Source organism: Pseudophryne corroboree, chromosome 9, assembly GCF_028390025.1.
Source record: "Pseudophryne corroboree isolate aPseCor3 chromosome 9, aPseCor3.hap2, whole genome shotgun sequence".
Lineage (NCBI taxonomy): Eukaryota > Metazoa > Chordata > Amphibia > Anura > Myobatrachidae > Pseudophryne > Pseudophryne corroboree.
The window spans coordinates 87,144,065-87,167,774 of NC_086452.1; positions in this window are offsets into that span (position 1 = coordinate 87,144,065).

The window sequence follows — 23,710 nt, forward strand, 5'->3', positions numbered from 1 at the left end:
AGATTGGATGGACATGTGGCATATGTTGAATGCAAGTGTGGCATCTTTACATAAAAGGCTTGATAAGGCTGAATTAAGGGGGACATCAGGGGGTCAATCCTCGGATTGGACCGACTCACAGGGCCCGTCGGGGTCTCAAAAGCGTCCCTTAACACAAGACACTACTACCGACACGGATTCTAAATCCAGTATCGACTATGACTAAATAAAATTGCACCCTAGGGTGACTAAAACCATTCAGTGTATGATTGTGGCAATAAGGGATGTGTTACATATTGTGGATGAACCCTCGGTCCCCGACACAAGGGTACACATGTTTAAGGAAAAGAAACAGATTATTAACTTTCCCACATCTCATGAATTAAATTAATTATTTGGAAAAGCTTGGGAGACTCCGGATAAGAGACTGCAGATCCCCAAAAGAATGTATATGGCATACCCTTTGCCTAAGCAGGACAGGGAGATTTGGGAATTACCCCCCACTGTGGACAAAGCCCTGACGCGCTTGTCCAAGAAAGTGGCGCTACTGTCTCCTGACACAGCAGCCCTTAAGGACCTTGCAGATCGCAGGCAAGAAACTACCTTAAAGTGTATTTATTCTCATACGGGTGCTGTGCTAAGACCGACAATTGCGTCGGCAAGGGTGTGTAGCGCAATTGCAGCTTGGACAGATGAGCTGACAGATCAATTTGATAATATGGATAAGGATACTATATTCCTAACTCTAGCCCATATTAAAGACGCAGTCTTATTTATGAGGGATGCTCAAAGGGACATTGGATTGCTAGCTTCTAGGGCCAATGCGGGTGATGCGGATTCCAAGAAACATATGGAAGTACTACCCTACAAGGGTGATGTATTATTTGGGGATGGGCTGACGGACCTGGTTTCCACAGCCACAGCAGGTAAATCAAATTTTTTACCATATATTCCCCAACAGCAAAAGAAAGTAACACCCTATCAGATGCAGTCCTTTCGGTCGCACAAGTCCAAAAGAGGTCGGGGATCCTCTTTCCTCGCCAGAGGTAAGGGCAGAGGCAAGAGAGCACCTGCTTCGGCAGGTGCCCAGGAACCAAAGTCCTCCCCGGCTGCTCCAAAACCCACAGCATGACCCTGGGGCTCCCCTGAGGGAGTCCGCACCGGTGGGGGCACGTCTTCGACTTTTCAGTCAGGCCTGGGTCAGTTTCCCAGGGTTACACATTGGAAATCGAGGAGGTGCCCCCGCGCCGATTTTTCAAATCGGCCCTACCAGCTTCCACATCGGAAAGGGATGTAGTGTTAGCTTCAATTCAAACGCTGTGTATACAGCAAGTGATAATCAAGGTTCCCCTGCACCAGCAGGGAAGAGGTTACTATTCAACCCTATTTGTGGTCCCGAAACCGGACGGTTCGGTCAGACCTATTTTGAATCTGAAATCTCTAAACCTGTACATAAGAACATTCAAATTCAAAATGGAATCTCTCAGAGCGATAATAGCCAACATGGAGGAGGGGGAGTTTATGGTGTCTCTGGACATAAAGGATGCGTACCTTCATGTCCCCATTTATGCCCCCCATCAGGAATACCTGAGATTCGCTGTACAGGATTGTCATTACCAATTTCAGACGTTGCCGTTTGGACACTCCACGGCCCCGAGGATTTTCACCAAGATAATGGCGGAAATGATGGTGGTCCTGCGCAAGCATGGAGTCACAATTATCCCATACTTGGATGATCTCCTGATAAAAGCGAGATCAAGGGAGAAATTGCTGAACAGTGTGGCGCTCTCGTTGAGAGTGCTGCAGCAACACGGTTGGATTCTAAATCTACCGAAGTCACAATTGATTCCGACAACTCGACTACCGTTCCTAGGTATGATACTGGATACGGAACAAATGAAGGTCTTCCTCCCAATAGAGAAAGCCCAAGACATACAGAACATGGTCAGAGACCTGCTAAAACCGAGAAGGGTGTCAGTTCACCAATGCACTCGAGTTCTGGGGGAAATGGTGGCGGCCTACGAGGCCATTCCCTTCGGCAGGTTCCATGCAAGGACTTTTCAATGGGACCTTCTGGACAAGTGGTCCGGGTCCCATCTGCACTTATATCGGAAAATAACTCTGTCCCCAGGGACCAGAGTGTCCCTCCTGTGGTGGTTGCAAAGTGCTCACCTCCTGGAGGGTCGCAGGTTCGTAATTCAGGATTGGATCCTGGTTACCACGGACGCGTGCCTCCGAGGATGGGGAGCGGTCACACAGGGAAAACATTTTCAGGGTCTTTGGTCAGACCAGGAGTCCTGTCTACACATCAATGTGTTGGAACTCAGGGCCATATACAACGGCCTTCGACAAGCGGAGAGTTTTCTTCGAAACCTACCGGTTCTGATTCAATCAGACAATGTCACAGCAGTGGCTCATGTGAACCGCCAAGGCGGGACAAAAAGCAGAGTCGCAATGGCGGAAGCCACAAGGATCCTTCGCTGGGCGGAAAATCATGTAAGCGCTCGGTCAGCTGTCTTCATTCCGGGAGTGGACAACTGGGAAGCAGACTTCCTCAGCAGACACGATCTCCATCCAGGAGAGTGGGGACTTCATCAAGAAGTCTTTGCAGACGTAACACGTTTTTGGGGAACTCCTCAAATAGACATGATGGCGTCACGCCTCAACAAAAAACTTCAGAGGTACTGCGCCAGGTCTCGGGACCCTCAGGCAATAGCAGTGGACGCTCTGGTAACACCGTGGGTGTTCAAATCGGTCTACGTGTTTCCTCCTCTTCCTCTCATCACAAAAGTGTTGAGGATCATAAGACGAAGAAGAGTACGAATGATACTCGTTGTCCCAGACTGGCCTCGAAGGGCCTGGTACTCGGATCTACAAGAGATGCTCACAGGAGATCCCTGGCCTCTTCCTCTGAGGGAAGACCTGTTGCAGCAGGGGCCCTGTGTATTTCAAGACTTACCGCGGTTACGTTTGACGGCAGTCAATGCACAGACTACCTTAGCTATCCATTCTGGAATGGGGCGCAGACCACCTTAGATGACTGTTCCAGGTGCTGGAATGGGGCACATACCACCTTGGATAGCTATTCTGGGTGCCGACATGCCCGCGTCTAGCTAGCAACTTCCCTGTTACCACCCAGAGTTGTCTGACTCTCAGGCAATCAGCGAGCTGTTTCTATGGCAGTGGATGCAGATTGGCTGAGAGTGGCTGAAATGCAGAGACACATGTGGGTTCTGTCATTCTCCGGAGAGGCGCTATATAGATGGTCTATATCTATATATATATACAGTATATATACTTCCTTTACTGTGGGGGCAAATGTGCAAGCAGCCCCTTAATGTCCTGGCATGATGGCTCTTATGGTTTGGGGTGAAAATAATATGCACACATGATGGGGCCGATATAGAACTTGGAACCAAACATTCATAACTACGGGTGATGCAGAGTCATACACAACTCAGGCACAGAATCATATATAACTCAGGCACTAATCCACTTTCAACTGGAGAGATGTAACTGGGCTTTAACAGATTGTTCTCACACAGGCAAAGCTTAGGGCTATGTAAAGTTGTACGTTTTCAGACGTATCTTTTGCAACATGAAAAGGGCTGGTACAAGTGCGCACTGATGGTAATGACAGCTAAGAAACCAAGTGTACGGATAGGAACAAAAAACAGGATTTTAATACCTTCCGGTAAATCCTTTTCTCCTAGTCCGTAGAGGATGCTGGGGTCCACTTCAGTACCATGGGGTATAGACGGTTCTGCAGGAGCTATGGGCACTTTAAGACTTTTCAAAGGGTGTGAACTGGCTCCTCCCTCTATGCCCCTCCTCCAGACCTCAGTTATAGGAACTGTGCCCAGGGAGAGGGACATTTAGAGGAAAGGATTTACTTTTATACTAATGGTGAGATTCATACCAGCTCACTCCTCAACCATGCCGCACAACATGGCATTCAACATAACACACGCCAACAGGCATGAACTATTTGCAGCAACATGCTGAAAACAAATGTAACACAACTTGTGTAACTATAATGAACAAACTGCAAGGAAAAGTACGCACTGGGTCGGGTGCCCAGCATCCTCTACGGACTAGGAGAAAAGGATTTACCAGTAGGTATTAAAATCCTGTTTTTTCATACGTCCTAGAGGATGCTGGGGTCCACTTCAGTACCATGGGGTTATACCAAAGCTCCAGTACGGGCGGGAGAGTGCCGATGACCCTGCAGCACCGATTGACCAAACTTGAGGTCCTCATCGGCCAAGGTGTCAAACTTGTAAAACTTTGCAAATGTGTTTGCCCCTGACCAAGTAGCTGCTCGGCAAAGTTGTAAAGCCGAGACTCCCCGGGCAGCCGCCCAGGATGAGCCCACTTTCCTAGTAGAATGGGCCTTCACCGACTTCGGTATCGGCAATCCTGCCGTAGAATGAGTGTGCTGAATCGTACCTCTGATCCAGCGCGCAATAGTCTGCTTAGAAGCAGGACACCCAATCTTGCTGGGAGCATACAGGGCAAACAGAGCCTCTGTTTTCCGTATCCGAGCTGTTCTTACGACATAAATCTTCAAAGCTCTAACCACATCTAGAGACTTTGACTCAGTGAAAGTGTCAGTAGCCACTGACACCACAATAGGTTGGTTTATGTGGAAGGACGAAACCACCTTTGGAAGAAATTAACGAGTTCTTAACTCTGCCCTATCTTCATGGAAGATCAGGTAAGGGCTCTTGTGAGAGAAGGCCCCCAACTCAGACACCCGCCTTGCGGATGCCAAGGCCAAAAGCATCACCACTTTCCAAGTGAGAAACTTCAATTCTATCTCCTGCAGAGGTTCAACCAATCTGATTGAAGGAACTGCAACACCACATTAAGGTCCCATGGTGCCACTGGAGGCACAAATGGAGGCTGTATGTGCAGAAGCCCTCCTTGGCCAGTCTGGGGCAATGAAGATTGCTCGAACTCTTGTTCTTATTATCTTGAGAAATTTCGCAATGAGTGGAAGTGGAGGGAAAAAATATACCGACCGAAACACCCACTGGGTCACCAGTGCATCCACTGCTATTGCTTGAGGGTCTCTCGACCTGGAACAATATCTCTGAAGCTTCTTGTTTAGATGAGATGCCATCATGTCTACTTGAGGAACTCCCCAAAGACTTGCCACCTCTGCGAAGACTTCTTGGTGGAGGCCCCATTCTCCTGGATGGAGATCGTGTCTGCTGAGGAAGTCTGCTTCCCAGTTGTCCACTCCCGGAATGAAAATTGCTGACAGAGCTCTTACATGTCTTTCTGCCCACAGGAGAATCCTTATCACCTCTGCCATTGCCGCTCTGCTTTTCGTTCCGCCTTTCCGACTGGATCTGCACGGGATGATCGTGAAGAAGATGTACCGCTTGTAGAAGGCCTTTGTAAATGGCCCTCAATTCCAGAACGTTTATGTGAAGGCAGCCTTCCTGACCTGACCATTTTCCTTGGAAGTTTTCCCCCTGTGTGACAGCTCCCCAGCCTCGGAGACTTGCATCTGTGGTTACCAGGACCCAGTCCTGAATCCCGAACCTGCGTCCCTCTAATCTGTGAGAACTGTGTAGCCACCACAGGAGCGAAATTCTGGCTTTGGGGGACAGGATTATTTTCCGGTGCATGTGTAGGTGGGATCCGGACCACTTGTCCAACAGGTCCCACTGGAACACTCTGGCTTGAAATCGGGCAAACTGTATGGCCTCGTAGGCCGCAACCATCTTCCCCAACAACCGAATGCATTGATGGATCGACACGCTTGTTGGTTTCAATATTTGTTTGACCATTTTCTGGATTTCCAGAGCCTTTTCCACTAGAAGAAATACCCTCTGTACTTCTGTGTCCAGAATCATCCCTAAAAATTACAATCTTGTCGTTGGTTCCAGCTGCGACTTTGGAAAATTCATGATCCAACCGTGTTGTTGGATCACTGACAGGGAGAGTGCGATATTTTGCACAAACTGTTCCCTGGATCTCGCTTTTATCAGGAGATCGTCCAGATAAGGAATTATATTGACTCCTTTTTGATGAAGATCTCCACCATCACCTTGGTGAATACCCTCGGTGCCGTGGAAAGACCGAACGGCAACGTCTGGAACTGGTAATGGCAATCCTGTATTGCGAATCTCAGATAAGCTTGGTGAGGAGGATAAATGGGAACATGCAAGTAAGCATCCTTTATGTCTACTGACACCATAAAGTCCCCCTCCTCCAGACTGGAAATCACTGCCCTCAGGGATTCCATCTTGAACTTGAACCTTTTCAGGTAGAGATTCAGATTTTTCAGGTTTAAAATCGGTCTGACCGAGCCATCCGGCTTCGGAACTACGAAGAGGCTTGAATAAAAACCTTCTCCTTGCTGTGACAAGAGTACCAGGACAATGACCTGATCCTGACATCATTTTTGAATTGCCGTTGCTACTGCCTCTCTTTCTGGAAGAGAAGCTGGCAAGGTCGATTTGAAAAATCGACATGGGGGGACGTCTTGAAACTCCAGTTTGTAGCCATGGGACATTATTTGTAAGACCCATGGGTCCAGGCCAGATTGAATCCAAATTTGACTGAAAAGTTTCAGACGTGCTCCCACCCGAGTGGACTCCCGCAAGGGAGCCCCAGCGTCATGCTGCAGATTTGGCAGAAGCAGGGGTTGACTTCTGCTCCTGGGATCCTGGAGACGCTGCGGATTTCTTTCCTCTTCCCTTTCCTTTACCTGCAAAGAAGGGGGAACCTTTGGCCTTTTTGTATTTGATGGGCCGAAAGGACTGTATGTAAGAGTGATGTGTTTTTTTCGCCGGTGCAGGAGCATAAGGCAAGAATTTCGACTTACCTGCGGTAGCCGCAGAGACTAACGCATCCAACCCATCTCCAAACAAGGCCTCACCTTTATATGGGAGAGCCTCCATATTTATTTTGGAATCTGCATCAGCATTCCACTGGCGAATCCACAACGCCCTCCGAGCCGATACTGCCATGGTACTGCTGTTGAACCCAAGAGTCCAATATCCTTCATAGCTTCCTGCATGTATGTGGCAGCGTCTTTGATATTACCTAACGTTAGGAGTATCTCGTCTCTATCAACCGTGTCAATTTCCGATGACAAGTTATCTAACCATTTTTCAATAGCACGACTCACCATTGGCCACATAAATTGATTTTAACGTAGTCTCCATTTTGCGGTCTGCTGGCTCCTTTAGTGAAGCCGTCACAGGTGCAAGGAGAATCGCCTTTTTTGTTAACCTTGACAGTGCACTGTCTAACACCGGGGGTGACTCCCATCTTTTCCTTTCCTCTAATGGAAAAGGATAAGCAATCTGAATCCTTTTGGGAGTATGAAATTTCTTTTCAGGATTCACCCAAACTCCCTCAAAAAGAGTATTTAGCTCGTGGGAAGGAGGGAAAGTTACCTTACATTTCTTTTCCTTATAGAAATAAGCCTTTTCCTGAGGTACAGTAGGGGCTTCTGTAACTTCTAAGACCTCCTTTATAGCAACAATCATATATTGTATGTTTTTTGCCAATTTAGGATCTATCACCCTGGAATCACTATCGTCGACACAAGAATCAGAGTTCGTGTCGGTATCAGTATGTACAGTGTTTGTAAACGGTCTCTTCTGTGACCCAGAGGGGTCGCCTGCAGATGAGAAAGCAGAACCCTGAAAAATCACATCTTATGCCCCTTTTCTGCCAGTTTTATAAGGTTTCATGCTGCCCAGGGCGCCCCCATGCACCCTGCAGTGCCTGTGTTGTGTGGGCAGTATGGCGCGCTGCGATCCCGCCAGCCGCGCAGTACCTTTAGCCGTCACCTTGATTGAAGAGCTCTCTTCTAACACTCACCTATCTTCTGACTTCTGGCTCTGCAAGGGGGGTGATGGCGTACTGTGGGAGTGAGCATCTAGGCACAGCTAGTGTTCAGTTTCCTTCAGGAGCTAATGGTGTCCTGTCAGCCAGAAGCAGAGCCATGAAACTCTTCAGGAAGTTGGTTCCTACTTCTGCCCCCTCAGTCCCACGAAGCAGGGAGACTGTTGCCAGTAGTCCTCCCTGAAAATAAAAAACCTAACATAAGTCTTTTCTCCTTCATCCACTAGGGGCCACTGGAGCGTAGTTACAATGGGGAAATAGTAGGCAGTAGTTGGGAGCTGGCACTTTAAAATTCTCACACTGTGGCTAGCTCCTCCCCTACTATCTCCCCTCCAAGCCAGTCTTAGTTTAGTGCCCGATGTGAGCTGGTCACTTGGGTTTAGCTGAAGAATTTTTTCTTTTTCTTTATTTTTTTATTTTTCTTTCACACACTCACAGACTGGCAGCTCTGCCACTGCCAGTCTGCACCGCGGGAGGCTGCCGGCGGGGTCCCATCGCAGCTGCGTGCGGCTCGGGATGGGCCCCGGCTGAGGGAGACACTGAGCTCTCCTGAGCTGGCCGGACACCGCTGCGTGCGGCGCGTGTTGGGGCCGCTCCGCCAGCAGAAGATTCCGGCAGCACGGCAGCGGTGAGTATCAAAAGTGGCCGGACACCGCTGCGTGCGGCGCGTGTCGGGGCCGATCGGTTGCCTGACAGAACTACATCAGGACAGCGGTGAGTACAATCTCCCCCCCTTCCAGACTGATGTGTGTTTTTACTATGTACAAAGGCGCACTTACTATTTTGAACTTGGCGCCATTATGTAGACGGAGCTTCAGCCCGCTCTGTAAGCGGGCTCAGCGCTCTTCACTCCCCGGCTGCAGCAGGCAGCCGGGGTGATACATTTACACTCCCCACTTACAGGCAGCCGGGTAAGGGGGGCGATAGGGTGTTTTTTTATATGAAAGTGACGAACAGGTGGGCGGAGCTAACGCCCGCTCCGTTCGGCGGGCTCAGGCTCTCTCCCCGGCCGCAGCATACAGGCGGCCGGGGGTTACATTACAAGTGATACAAGTGAGCATCCCCGGCCGCAGCATACAGGCGGTCCGGGGATACATTTACAGCACCCTTTACAAGTGAGGCCATGTGGCTCAGGGGCTAAGGCTTCTACCTGCAACCAGGCAGACCTGGGTTCGAATCACCCTCACAGCCCAGGAAGAAAGGATTTTAAATTTATGCACCGCTCCCCGGCCGCAGCATACAGGCGGCAGGGGGGATACCTTTACAACCGCTCCCCGGCCGCAGCATACAGGCGGCCGGGGGAGAAGCTCCGCTCCCCGGCCGCAGGCGGCCGGGGGAGACATTTACAGCTCCGCTCCCCGGCCGCAGCATACAGGCGGCCGGGGGAGACATTTACAGCTCCGCTCCCCGGCCGCAGCATACAGGCGGCCGGGGGAGACATTGGCGCTTTCCGCTTACTATACAGCGGATTTGAATTTGGCGCCGAAGCGGGGGGCGGAGCTAACTCTCGCTCTGTATGGCGGGCTCTCTCCGCTCCCCGCGCCGCTGCAGCATGACGCCGCTCCACAGTCTCCCGCTCCCCTGGCCGCTGAAGGCTTCTTTCCTCTCCTGGCTGTGCAGGGAGGATGCTTTTCTTGTATAAGGTATGAGGAGGGGGGGGTGAAGGCTATTCCCGCTTTACTCAGCGGGCTCCCCGGCAGCGGCTCCCAACTCTCACTGTCGCTAGGCAACAGACTGGGGTTTTTAGCTTTTCCATGCTTTGTGCTGCTGAAATATAGCTACATTCCTCCCTGCATTTCATACAGGTAGATCAGGAAACCTGCTCTATTACAGGAGCTGGGGCTCAGCTCATTAATAATTAAAAATCTGCTGTGCAGTATTTCTTTACCCTACAATACCATATATAGCAAACACTTCCGCAAGGTTTTCTAATAACAGAATACCCCACCTTGCCACATAACATTTTCCTCCATCTGTTCTCGCAGGCTGGCCACCATTTTGAAAAGCCAGCGGAGCCTCCGAGAAACATCTGGTGCACCTAAAATAGCGGTACACTACATACAAGGCGGGTTGTTGCCTTCCTTTTATTATTCCTGGGTGTCACTAGTTACTAATGCTATTTGTCATTTGGGGAATGTGTGTAAGGCATCAGACAAATAGCGCTGCGGCTCAGTACGCTAGTAGCAGGTATCTAAGGGGAGCTCCTATAGCCTAGGGCTAAGACTCCTGTCCCACAGCGCAGCGCTACTGATTCAGGTCTCCGCTGCTCCAGAAAGTTTATTTGAATCGTGTCGGTCACTACACATTATAGCGCAGACCTTACATAGGGCTGTGTTTATTTAACCCACCTTTTCTCCTTTCGTTTGTCTCACCTGGGATAGTCAAAGAATTCCCTCTTAGGTGTGAAGTATGCGGTGGAGCCATCTGCATAGCCCTCCACGCACCTGCAGGACACCCCTGTTTTGAACAGCTCAGATTATGCAGGTAATGTCACTGTTAACCAGAGACCTTGTACGTCATTTCACCTCTCCAGGTTGCTAAAGGAACCTTGCTAACCTTCCATGTTACAATACTGATGATGTCTGTTTTCTGTGGAGTCTGAACCAGTGTCTCAGAATATCCAGGTGCATTATACAGCAGTTTGTCGGATACTGCAGGTAAAGAAGGCGGAGTCCAGTTTCGGATGAGCTGGCCAAGCTCCGGTAGGCGGCCGGCAGACACCCCAATACACAATTTCAGGTATCAAACAATGTTTGTTTTCCTATCCTTTCCCCGCAGACGGCAGCAAATGGTATCAGAACCTCTCCAGGGTATACCCCTCGATGTCTCGACGGTCCAACAAGCTGCCGTTTTCCTGAGGTAACCTTGCTCAGGGATCCAACACATATACGGTAGCGAGGTTTCTACCTTGTCCGGAGCAGGTAGGTTGTGGAACAATTGTCCTCTAGGTTACAGGATGTTTCGCATCAGGATCAATTGATACTTTGGTACAGGTCAGAATCACGATTCTGCTTTATGTTCTTTGGAGGTCTCCACGTCTGCAGACTCGGAACCTGCATTTTCACTTGGGATGTCTTAACCAGACGGCCTCTGGGGCTGCGACAGTGCAAGGTGAACATGAAAACCTATGGGGCAGAGGGTTCAGGGGAAGGAACTTTCTGCATGATTTCTTGAACCATTGGAGGCAAGTCCACTTTGTTTTCTACTACTACTGCCCCAGCTCCAAGACAGACCTTTACCGGTCTTTTCTTTAGATTTTTTCCGTGCCCCTTCAAGCTTTCGACTCCACACGGGCGATATCTCCGTCGCCAGGGGATCTCAGGGTAAAAAATAAATAAATAAATAAAATAAAAAAAAGCTGAAGCAGAGGTTCAACATCCTCGGTCCAGTCTGATTTTAGGTCATCCTATACACCCACTACAGGTCAGACTTTCCTACCACCTGGAGGGTCCCAGGGTAGGCGCAGGTCGGTGGGAGAAGGCTTGGGCGGTTACAAACTAGATTTTTGAGTACAACCGTCTCAGGAGTCCCTCGACATGGGTCGGCCGAGTTACGATGACAAGAGAGTCATACTGCAGGCGGCGCTCCATATGCTTCTAGCCGCAAAGGGAGTTGATCCCTGTTTTTCACATATCATTTGAATCGGGGCAGTTCTCAGACCTTTGTTTTCTTTTCACGTTCCGAAGCCAGTTGGCTCGGCCAGGCCTATTCTGGCCTTAGAATCCTTTCAGTCTGTGATTGCTAGTTTGAACAAGAAAGGGAGTTTTAAGTGTCCCTTGTCTTCAAAGTTGCCTGTTTACTGATTTCCGTTGGGTTTTTTCCTCAACGGACTTTTCTCAGATTCGCATTACAGGATTCTCATTTTCACTGGCAATCCTTTCCTTTCGGTCTCTCTTCCGCTCCCGCAGAGTTCAGGAAGTTCACAGAATAACTTTTTCAAGGGCAGTAGGTGACTTTGGTTCCATAATGGGAAAATCTACTGCTACTATCCCACTCTGTGCATTAGGTGGCTTCTGCATATCCGGAGGAAATCCAGGAGCTTCTGGTTCGACACAGATCCAATTTATGCTACTCGTAGACGTTTCTCAACACGGTCCGTCAGAGGATTTTTCCTTCCTCTGCACCAGGTACTCTATTCCTTCAGTCAAGTTGCGACGCAATGAGTGGTCGCCTACATTCCTCTCTGAGCGGGGGACAACGATCTTCTTTCCAGGTCAAGCCACCAGGTCAGACTCCCGGGTGAGGGAACATTCCCCGGAGTTTTGTCAGCTGGTCCTCTGTGGGCGGAGATTTCGGATCGACCTCAGGGCGTTCTGACTGACTCTTTAACCCTTTTCTATTTCTACCTCATGTTCGGTAACACAGGAGGGGATTATGTGTGCTAGTCCTCTCGGTGGCTCTGGTGGGGCCACGCATGACTTGAAGATACAGATACACCTGTTGTCAGTAGAGGAGCCTTGGCTCCTACCTCGACTGGACTGTCTACTTTAACAGGCTCCTTTTTCTTTGTTCAATCTTACACTGGTTTCGTTTAACCGTGGGACTGTTCTCGAGACCTCAGAAGGGAGGAGTTCCCTGGTTCGGTTAGGCCTACTGGACCTCGATTTCAGAAGTCTGTTACCTCTTCTCGCTTTTGCCACTTCTAGAAGACTTTATGGGACATAATAAGAATGAACGGGGTTTTCCCCTTCTTTCAGTTACCATTCATCTTTGGTTTCTCTGGGAGGTTTTGCTCCGCTGCGCTTCAAACCACACTGACCTGAATTTTAGGTCTCTGCCTTTTTCGGTTTTTCTTCCAAAAGAGATTAGCCTTGCGGTCGTAAGTTCGGCCTCTTTTTCAGGGAGTACTCTATTGGCAACTACCCCGGCTGAGCTTCGGCCTCAGCGGTCGTTTCTTCCAGAAGGGTTTGTCCATTTTTCATATAAATCTGACACTAGTGTTTTTCGGTCCTCTTTGAATGTTGTCAGGGCTCGCCGACTCTCTCTACAGAGGTCTTAGGCTATTCGACTAAGTGTTTTTCTGCTTTGTTCTGTACGATTCTCCCGGGCTAAATAGCCGGGGTCCCAGCAGACGCTGGGCTGTTGGATACAGCTGACCATCAGACAGTCTTCTTGGCGGTTGCTCGGGAGCCTCCGTTTTCCATTTCAGCGCACCTTACGCGCGATGTCAGACCTTCGTGGGCGGCTGCCCGTGGGGTCTCCATGAATACTTTGTCGGGCGGCTACTTGGTTGGACCGACATTCGTTTTGTCAAATTCTACAAGTTTGACACTTTTGCGGCCTCGGCATCACAGTTTGGCCGAGCAGTTTTTACAGGACTCTCAGCGCTCTCCCACCCGTTTTTGGGAGCTCTGGGACGTCCCCATTGTAACTACGCTCCAGTGGCCCCTAGTGGATGAAGGAGAAATCAGGATTTTGGTACTTACCGATAAATCCCTTTCTCCGATTCCACAGGGGCCACTGGACGCCCGCCCAGCGCTGTTCCTCCTTGTTTTTTGTTTAACGGTTTGCAGATCACCATATGACTGCTGGTTGAGTTCAGGCTAGCCTGGTTTTTTGTCAGGTTCTGTTCCAGGTTTGGTTTGTGTTCTCCTGGTTTACAGAGCGTCATTAACCTCCTCTACCTTAAGGTTTGTTTATTCCATCTCTCATCGGGCACAGTTTTACGTAGACTGGCTTGGAGGGGAGATAGTAGGGGAGGAGCTAGCCACAGTGTGAGAATTTTAAAGTGCCAGCTCCCAACTACTGCCTACTATTTCCCCATTGTAACTACGCTCCAGTGGCCCCTGTGGAATCGGAGGAAGGGATTTATCGGTAAGTACCAAAATCCTGATTTCAGAGAAACTCAGTAGAGCTCCCCTGGAGTGCATCCAGTCTGCCTGGGCACATTTCTAAAACTGAGGTCTGGAGGAGAGGCATAGAGGGAGGAGCCAGTTCGCACCCTTTGAAAAGTCTTAAAGTGCCCATGGCTCCTGCGGAACCGTCTATACCCCATGGTACTGAAGTGGACCCCAGCATCCTCTAGGAGTATGAGAAATATAATTTAGTTCTGTGCAATGTGATAACAATTATGGCCGACCTGTGCTAAACTCTGCATTGGCCCTGTTATGTCTAGGGCAATTTTTATGCTTGTACTGTATCTCTATTCATCCACAGGGTACATGCTTGATCCAGATCCAGATAAGACGCCAAGTTTCCTGTATTGAAGCTACTGAGAGTGCCCTGTACCTAACAGCCTTGTAAGTTTCTGCATTGGTTTTATAAGACTTAAGCTGGGTACCACTACAGAGATGTCGGCACAATATGCTGTTTCATACGGACGCTAGCGATGTACGCTTGGCTCTATGTGCTGCACATAAAACCAAGCAATGTCGCTAGCGTCCTGTATTATGCCAATGGAGGACGGAACATGTTTGTTCCGACCTTCATTAGCATCGGCCCAGTGTGTACACACAATCTAGGGCTGACGGGGATTCGTTCCGAAGTCAGAACGAATCCCCATCGCTCTAGTGTGTACCCGCTCTTTGCCACTTGTAAATGAGTCATTACATGTACTGTACATGTACTTTGTGTTGTAATAATGTCTGGATCAGAGCCAGCCCTAGGCATAGGCAAATTAAGCAAATGCAGGGGCACAAGCAGTTTATGCTGATTAAAATGATATGCGGCATGCCTATATTCTGTGCGTGACCAGTGGCACTGAGAGATGGGGTGAGGGTACAAATTACCTGGGCCCAGTTCTGATGGAGGGGCCCAGTTCGTCTCTCCCCCCCCCCCCCCCCCATCTTACTGTACCTGGAAGCAGTAGCTGCAGCTTTTCTTCTCAGCCCGGCACACGCTGCTGCATGCTGGACTGCATTGTGGCCAGGGAAGTGCTTAAAATACCATTTTACTCTGTATTATTTTCTAAGAGTGCATGGCCATACTCCATGAAAATGACCTGGGCCCAACTAGGCTCTCTACTGCCTTGGCTGGGAGGCATGCCATGCTCCTGGGAGTGGGTGCTTCTCATGTGCTAGACACACCCCAAAGAGGTGTGGCCATGCCCCCAGCATGCTGTGATCACACCCCCTCCAGTGGTAGAGGTCACAGTATTAGCAGCCGTGTGTGCAGGTGAGTTGGTTGTGCAATAGTGTTCGGCATATGTGTAATGGGCATTATATGTATAATAAGAATTTACTTACCGATAATTCTATTTCTCGTAGTCCGTAGTGGATGCTGGGAACTCCGTAAGGACCATGGGGAATAGCGGCTCCGCAGGAGACTGGGCACAAAAGAAAAGCTTTAGGACTACCTGGTGTGCACTGGCTCCTCCCCCTATGACCCTCCTCCAAGCCTCAGTTAGGATACTGTGCCCGGACGAGCGTACACAATAAGGAAGGATTTTGAATCCCGGGTAAGACTCATACCAGCCACACCAATCACACCGTACAACTTGTGATATGAACCCAGTTAACAGCATGATAACAGAGGAGCCTCTGGATAGATGCCTCACAACAACAATAACCCGATTTGTTAACAATAACTATGTACATGTATTGCAGATAATCCGCACTTGGGATGGGCGCCCAGCATCCACTACGGACTACGAGAAATAGAATTATCGGTAAGTAAATTCTTATTTTCTCTGACGTCCTAGTGGATGCTGGGAACTCCGTAAGGACCATGGGGATTATACCAAAGCTCCCAAACGGGCGGGAGAGTGCGGATATCTCTGCAGCACCGATTGAGAAAACTCCAGGTCCTCCTCAGCCAGAGTGTCAAATTTGTAAAATTTCACAAAAGTATTTGACCCTGACCAAGTAGCAGCTCGGCAAAGTTGTAAAGCCGAGACCCCTCGGGCAGCCGCCCAAGATGAGCCCACCTTCCTTGTGGAGTGGGCTTTTACAGATTTTGGCTGTGGCAGGCCTGCCACAGAATGCGCAAGCTGAATTGTACTACAAATCCAGCGAGCAATAGTCTGCTTAGAAGCAGGAGCACCCAGCTTGTTGGGTGCGTACAGGATAAATAGCGAGTCAGATTTTCTGACTCCAGCCGTCCTGGAAACATATATTTTCAGGGCCCTGACAACGTCCAGCAACTTGGAGTCCTCCAAGTCCTTAGTAGCCGCAGGTACCACAATAGGCTGGTTCAGATGAAACGCTGAAACCACCTTTGGGAGAAATTGAGGACGAGTCCTCAATTCTGCCCTGTCCGTATGAAAAATCAGGTAAGGGCTTTTACAGGATAAAGCCGCTAATTCTGACACACGCCTGGCTGAAGCCAGGGCCAACAGCATGACCACTTTCCATGTGAGATATTTTAAGTCCACAGTGTTGAGTGGTTCAAACCAATGTGATTTTAGGAAACCCAAAACAACATTCAGATCCCAGGGTGCCACTGGAGGCACAAAAGGAGGCTGTATATGTAGCACTCCCTTAACAAACGTCTGGACTTCAGGCACTGAAGCCAGTTCTCTCTGAAAGAAAATCGACAGGGCCGAAATCTGGACCTTAATGGATCCTAATTTTAGGCCCATAGACACTCCTGTTTGCAGGAAATGCAGGAATCGACCCAGTTGAAATTCCTCCGTCGGGGCCTTTTTGGCCTCGCACCACGCAACATATTTCCGCCAGATGCGGTGATAATGCTTTGCGGTTACATCCTTTCTGGCTTTTATCAAAGTAGGGATGACTTCGTCTGGAATGCCTTTTTCCTTTAGGATCCGGCGTTCAACCGCCATGCCGTCAAACGCAGCCGCGGTAAGTCTTGGAACAGACAGGGTCCCTGCTGGAGCAGGTCCCTTCTCAGAGGTAGAGGCCACGGGTCCTCTGTGAGCATTTCTTGAAGTTCCGGGTACCAAGTCCTTCTTGGCCAATCCGGAGCCACGAGAATAGTTCTTACTCCTCCCCGCCGTATAATCCTCAGCACCTTGGGTATGAGAGGCAGAGGAGGGAACACATACACTGACTGGTACACCCACGGTGTTACCAGAGCGTCCACCGCTATTGCTTGAGGGTCCCTTGACCTGGCGCAATACCTGTCCAATTTTTTGTTGAGGCGGGACGCCATCATGTCCACCTTTGGTTTTTCCCAACGGTTTACAATCATGTGGAAGACTTCTGGGTGAAGTCCCCACTCTCCCGGGTGGAGGTCGTGCCTGCTGAGGAAGTCTGCTTCCCAGTTGTCCACTCCCGGAATGAACACTGCTGACAGTGCTATCACATGATTTTCCGCCCAGCGAAGAATCCTTGCAGCTTCTGCCATTGCCCTCCTGCTTCTTGTGCCGCCCTGTCTGTTTACGTGGGCGACTGCCGTGATGTTGTCCGACTGGATCAGCACCGGCTGACCTTGAAGCAGAGGTCTTGCTTGGCTCAGAGCATTGTAAATGGCTCTTAACTCCAGGATATTTATGTGAAGTGATGTCTCCAGGCTTGACCACAAGCCCTGGAAGTTTCTTCCCTGTGTGACTGCTCCCCAGCCTCGCAGGCTGGCATCTGTGGTCACCAGGACCCAGTCCTGAATGCCGAATCTGCGGCCCTCTAGAAGATGAGCACTCTGCAACCACCACAGGAGAGACACCCTTGTCCTTGGGGACAGGGTTATCCGCCGATGCATCTGAAGATGCGATCCGGACCATTTGTCCAGCAGGTCCCACTGGAATGTTCTTGCGTGGAATCTGCCGAATGGGATTGCTTCGTAGGAAGCCACCATTTTTCCCAGGACCCTTGTGCATTGATGCACTGATACTTGGCCTGGTTTTAGGAGGTTTCTGACTAGCTCGGATAACTCTCTGGCTTTCTCTTCCGGGAGAAACACCTTTTTCTGGACTGTGTCCAGGATCATCCCTAGGAATAGAAGACGTGTCGTCGGGATCAGCTGCGATTTTGGGATATTGAGAATCCAACCGTGCTGCCGCAGCACTACTTGAGATAGTGCTACTCCGACTACCAACTGTTCCTCGGATCTTGCCCTTATCAGGAGATCGTCCAAGTAAGGGATAATTAAAACTCCTTTCCTTCGAAGGAGTATCATCATTTCGGCCATTACTTTGGTAAAGACCCGGGGCGCCGTGGACAATCCAAACGGCAGCGTCTGAAACTGATAGTGGCAGTTCTGTACCACAAACCTGAGGTACCCTTGGTGAGAAGGGTAAATTGGGACATGGAGGTAAGCATCCTTGATGTCCAGAGACACCATATAATCCCCTTCTTCCAAGTTCACGATCACCGCTCTGAGTGACTCCATCTTGAATTTGAACCTCTGTATGTAAGTGTTCAAAGATTTTAGATTTAAAATAGGTCTCACTGAGCCATCCGGCTTCGGTACCACAAACAGCGTGGAATAATACCCCTTTCCCTGTTGCAGGAGGGGTACCTTGATTATCACCTGCTGAGAATACAGCTTGTGAATGGCTTCCAATACCGCCTCCCTGTCGGAGGGAGACGTCGGTAAGGCAGACTTTAGGAAACGGGGGGGGGGGAGACGTCTCGAATTCCAATTTGTACCCCTGAGATACCACCTGAAGGATCCAGGGGTCCCTAGTGAGTGAGCCCACTGCGTGCTGAAATTCTTGAGACGGGCCCCCACCGTGCCTGAGTCCGCTTGTAGAGCCCCAGCGTCATGCTGAGGACTTGGCAGAAGCGGGAGAGGGCTTCTGTTCCTGGGAACTGGCTGTTTGCTGCAGCCTTTTTCCTCTCCCTCTGCCACGGGGCAGAAATGAGGAGCCTTTTGCCCGCTTGCCCTTATGGGGCCGAAAGGACTGCGCCTGATAATACGGCGTCTTCTTATGTTGAGGGGCTACCTGGGGTAAAAAAGTGGATTTCCCAGCAGTTGCCGTGGACACTAGGTCCGATAGACCTACCCCAAATAACTCCTCCCCTTTATAAGGCAATACTTCCATATGCCTTTTGGAATCAGCATCACCTGACCACTGCCGCGTCCATAACCCTCTTCTGGCAGATATGGACAGCGCACTTACTCTTGATGCCAGTCGGCAAATATCCCTCTGTGCATCACGCATATATAAAAATGCATCTTTTAAATGCTCTATAGTCAGTAATATACTGTCCCTATCCAGGGTATCAATATTTTCAGTCAGGGAATCCGACCAAGCCACCCCAGCACTGCACATCCAGGCTGAGGCGATTGCTGGTCGCAGTATAACACCCGTGTGAGTGTATATACATTTTAGGATATTCTGCTTTCTGTCAGCAGGTTCCTTAAGGGCGGCCGTATCAGGAGACGGTAGTGCCACCTGTTTAGACAAGCGTGTGAGCGCTTTATCCACCCTAGGGGGTGTTTCCCAACGTGCCCTATCCTCTGGCGGGAAGGGGTATGATGCCAATAACCTTTTAGGAATTATCAGTTTTTTTATCGGGAGAAACCCACGCTTCATCACACACTTCATTTAATTCCTCAGATGCAGGAAAAACTACAGGTAGTTTTTTCTCACCAAACATAATACCCTTTTTAGTGGTACTTGTACTATCAGAAATGTGTAAAACATTTTTCATTGCCTCAATCATGTAACGTGTGGCCCTACTGGAAGTCACATTCGTCTCTTCATCGTCGACACTGGAGTCAGTATCCGTGTCGGCGTCTGTATCTGCCATCTGAGGTAGCGGGCGTTTTAGAGCCCCTGATGGTCTTTGAGACGCCTGGACAGGCACAAGCTGAGTAGCCGGCTGTCTCATGTCATCAACCGTCTTTTGTAAAGAGCTGACACTTTCACGTAATTCCTTCCATAAGCCCATCCACTCAGGTGTCGACTCCCTAGGGGGTGACATCTCCATTATAGGCAATTGCTGCGCCTCCACATCATTTTCCTCCTCATACATGTCGACACAGTCGTACCGACACACAGCACACACACAGGGAATGCTCTGATAGAGGACAGGACCCCACTAGCCCTTTGGGGAGACAGAGGGAGAGTATGCCAGCACACACCAGAGCGCTATATATATGTTGGGATAACACTATACAGAGTGTTTTTCCCCTTATAGCTGCTGTTTATATTATACTGCGCCTAATTAGTGCCCCCCCCCTCTTGTTTTACCCTTTTCTGTAGTGCAGGACTGCAGGGGAGAGTCAGGGAGACGTCCTTCCAGCGGAGCTGTGAGGGAAAATGGCGCCAGTGTGCTGAGGAGATAGGCTCCGCCCCCTTCTCGGCGGACTTTTCTCCCGCTTTTTTCAGGAATCTGGCAGGGGTTAATATACATCCATATAGCCCTGGGGGTTATATGTGATGTATTTTAGCCAGCCAAGGTGTTCATATTGCTGCTCAGGGCGCCCCCCCCCAGCGCCCTGCACCCATCAGTGACCGGAGCGTGTGGTGTGCATGAGGAGCAATGGCGCACAGCTGCAGTGCTGTGCGCTACCTTGGTGAAGACTGATGTCTTCTGCCGCCGATTTTCCGGACTTCTTCTTGCTTCTGGCTCTGTAAGGGGGTCGGCGGCGCGGCTCTGGGACCGGACTCCGAGGCTGGGCCTGTGTTCGGTCCCTCTGGAGCTAATGGTGTCCAGTAGCCTAAGAAGCCCAAGCTGGCTGCAAGCAGGCAGGTTCGCTTCTTCTCCCCTTAGTCCCTCGATGCAGTGAGCCTGTTGCCAGCAGGTCTCACTGAAAATAAAAAAACCTAAAACTAACTTTTCCTAAGAAGCTCAGGAGAGCCCCCTAGATTGCACCCAGCTCGGTCGGGCACAAAAATCTAACTGAGGCTTGGAGGAGGGTCATAGGGGGAGGAGCCAGTGCACACCAGGTAGTCCTAAAGCTTTTCTTTTGTGCCCAGTCTCCTGCGGAGCCGCTATTCCCCATGGTCCTTACGGAGTTCCCAGCATCCACTAGGACGTCAGAGAAAAGGGCATTTATATAGGTTGGCATCATGTGTAAGGCGCATTATGTTTATAAGGACATTAATAATGTGAGTCATGTGTAAGGAGCATTACTGTGGTATTTTGTGTATAAATGCATTACTAATGTGTGGCATTATGTGTATAAGGTGCTCTGCTGTGTGGTGTTATGTATAGAAAGGGCACTACTGTGTGGTGTAATGTGAATAAAGAGCAATATGGTGTGGTGTAATGTGAATAAGGGGCACTACTGTGAGGAATAACATATATAAGCTATAGTGGTACTACTGTTTGTTGTAACATGAATAAAGGACACTATCGCATGATAAAATGTAAATAAAGTTGCACAACTTTGTGGCCTAATTTAAATTGGGGTTACTAATGTGTGGCCATGCCCCTTCCCAGCAAGAACATGCTTCTTTTTGGTCTGTGTGCCGAATGTGCACACTGTTCCTATATAAAATATAAGGGGTAGGAGCACCAAAATGAGGACAGCTATGGGTGAGGGGTGCTGGTGCTGGAAAAGGGGTGCAGGGTCAGAGGTGGATCTAGAAGCGGTACTAAGGGGCACCAGCCAAAAACTTGCCTTGGGATCATATTGCGGCTCTGGTGTGGATGATGGGTGTACAGTTGTTGCTGGCTACAATGGAGATAGTATAGTGCAGAGTATTCTTTGGTAAAACTCTTTGGAGCAGTGAGAGTAACCTCCCTTTGTGCCATTTTTCAGGCTACAGGTCCTGTACCAACAAATGAAACCAAAATTGCTCCTCACCAGTGGCCAGAAGCTGGTCCAACGCAGCGGAACCTGGGATGCTTCCAATGTAGCAGCACTGACATTGAGGAAAAGGTACAGCCACTTCCACACCAGGTTTGTTGGTCCCAATGTTATTCTGGTCTCCCAAAAGAAACAGATGGTTTGAAAATGAACACATGGGACCTGATGCAGAGGTGGAGGGAAATGTTGCTCCAGAACTGTATGTTGCTCCCGAACTGTATGCATAGAAAAAATGTGTATAATTAGCTGTATGGAGAGATGTACACATCCTTTGTGTATGTATAGGCTTAGCTTGCAGTTGCACCTACATTATACTAAGTGTAAAAGATACACCTGGAAATAGACCTATAATAGCTCAGTGCTGCATAGCCCACTGTCCTGTCCACATTCTGTACTTTATCTATATGAGAACATCCTGTCTCAGCCCAGTTACACCTATTCAGCCAAAGTGTGATCATACTGTATACACCTCGGCATCACTCACACTTTGGTACACTAGGTTTTGGTGTACTCGCAGTGCAGATACACACACACACACACACACACACACACACACACAAGACATCAGCTGAGAATCCTCAGGAGTCCACTTTCAGCAACAACAATAAACTAAAAAGCTCAATAAATAAAATAAACAAAATTTATGGTAAAAAAATTAATTGAAAATAAAAAAATATATCATTTTAAAGTCTTTCATTAAGGAAAAAATATGTAAATGATAAAGCATTTTCCCTGTAATGGTGTGTACACACAGTGAGATTTAGTCAAATCGTAAGAAAAGTTAGTGCAGATCGCAATGTGTTATGCCACTTGCGATCCCGATTTGATCCCAATGCGCGGATCCGCCAGGTCGGTATCGCAAGAAAAGATAGACTGTAATTGACATGTGAGATGAACTAGATACAGTACACCGACCTAGCAAGGATTGACTTGCCTGCGCAGTCTATCTTTTCTTGCGATGCCGACCTGGCGGGACCGCGCATCAGGATCGCAAGGTGACTTTCACCTTGCGATCTGCACTAACTTTTCTTGCGATTTTGACTATATAGTCAAAACTGAATGAAAATATCTCACTGTGTGTACACACCCTAAGGATCATCTGCTATCAGCAGCCTGAGACATTAATATGGATAGGAGGATGGCTACGGGTTCACTACGATATGCCGGCGGTCGGGCTCTCGGCGACCAGCATACCGGCGCCGGGAGCCCGACCGCCGGCTTACCGACAGTGTGGCGAGTGCAAATGAGCCCCTTGCGGGCTCGCTGCGCTCGCCACGCTATTTTATTCTCCCTCCAGGGGGGTCGTGGACCCCCACGAGGGAGAATAAGTGTCGGTATGCCGGCTGTTGGGATGCCGGCGCCGGTATACTGTGCGCCGGGATCCCGTCAGTCAGCATACTGAAGACCACCCGATGGCTACTGCCACTTTGTATAGTGTAGCCTTTATAAGAGAGATCCAGTAAAATCTATTGCCAGCTCTGATGTATTGGGAGAAGCTCCTATGTCACATCTACATGGGAATCCAATGTACAGCCAGACTTCTGAGTTCTGCTCATCTCTAGTAGCAATATATCAGTTGTACTGAGTCATATTTCACCTAGCTAATGGTGTGTACACACGGTGAGATAAATCTGTAAGATTTTGACTATATAGTCAAAACCTTATGAAAAGTTAGTGCATATCTCATGGTGTTAAGGCTACTTGCGATACAGATTCGATCCCGATGCGCGCTCCCGTGGGGTCGGTATCGTAAGGCTAGATAGACTGTGCAGGCAAGTCAATCTTGACTATCTAGTGTGCTATCCAGTAGAAAGTATAGTAAAAATTGGCACTTAGTCAAAATCGTACATAGACAAAATCTCAAGCACAGATAGTCAAAATCTGTACAATCTGTGCTATCTGGGCTCTGGGGGAGTTCAAGGGAAATCGCATAGTCAAAATCGAACATAGCAGGGATCTCACCATGTGTACACACCTTTAGTTAGGACCATGCTATCCCTGGTTTATAAAAGGGTTACATAGAGATAATGATAATGGATACGCACATTGCTGGACACAGTGTAGGATGCTGAGGAAAGTGAGACCTTGTATCCCAGTAACAATAACAGCATTTATGAGAATTGCCACGTCAATGACTGAGTACTATGTTTAAACTAAAATACTCATCTGAGTTCAGGTATAAAATAAATAACTATTTCTTCTTCATACATGAGGGATACTGGAACCGCTGGGTACAGATAAATCCTTTCATATCAGC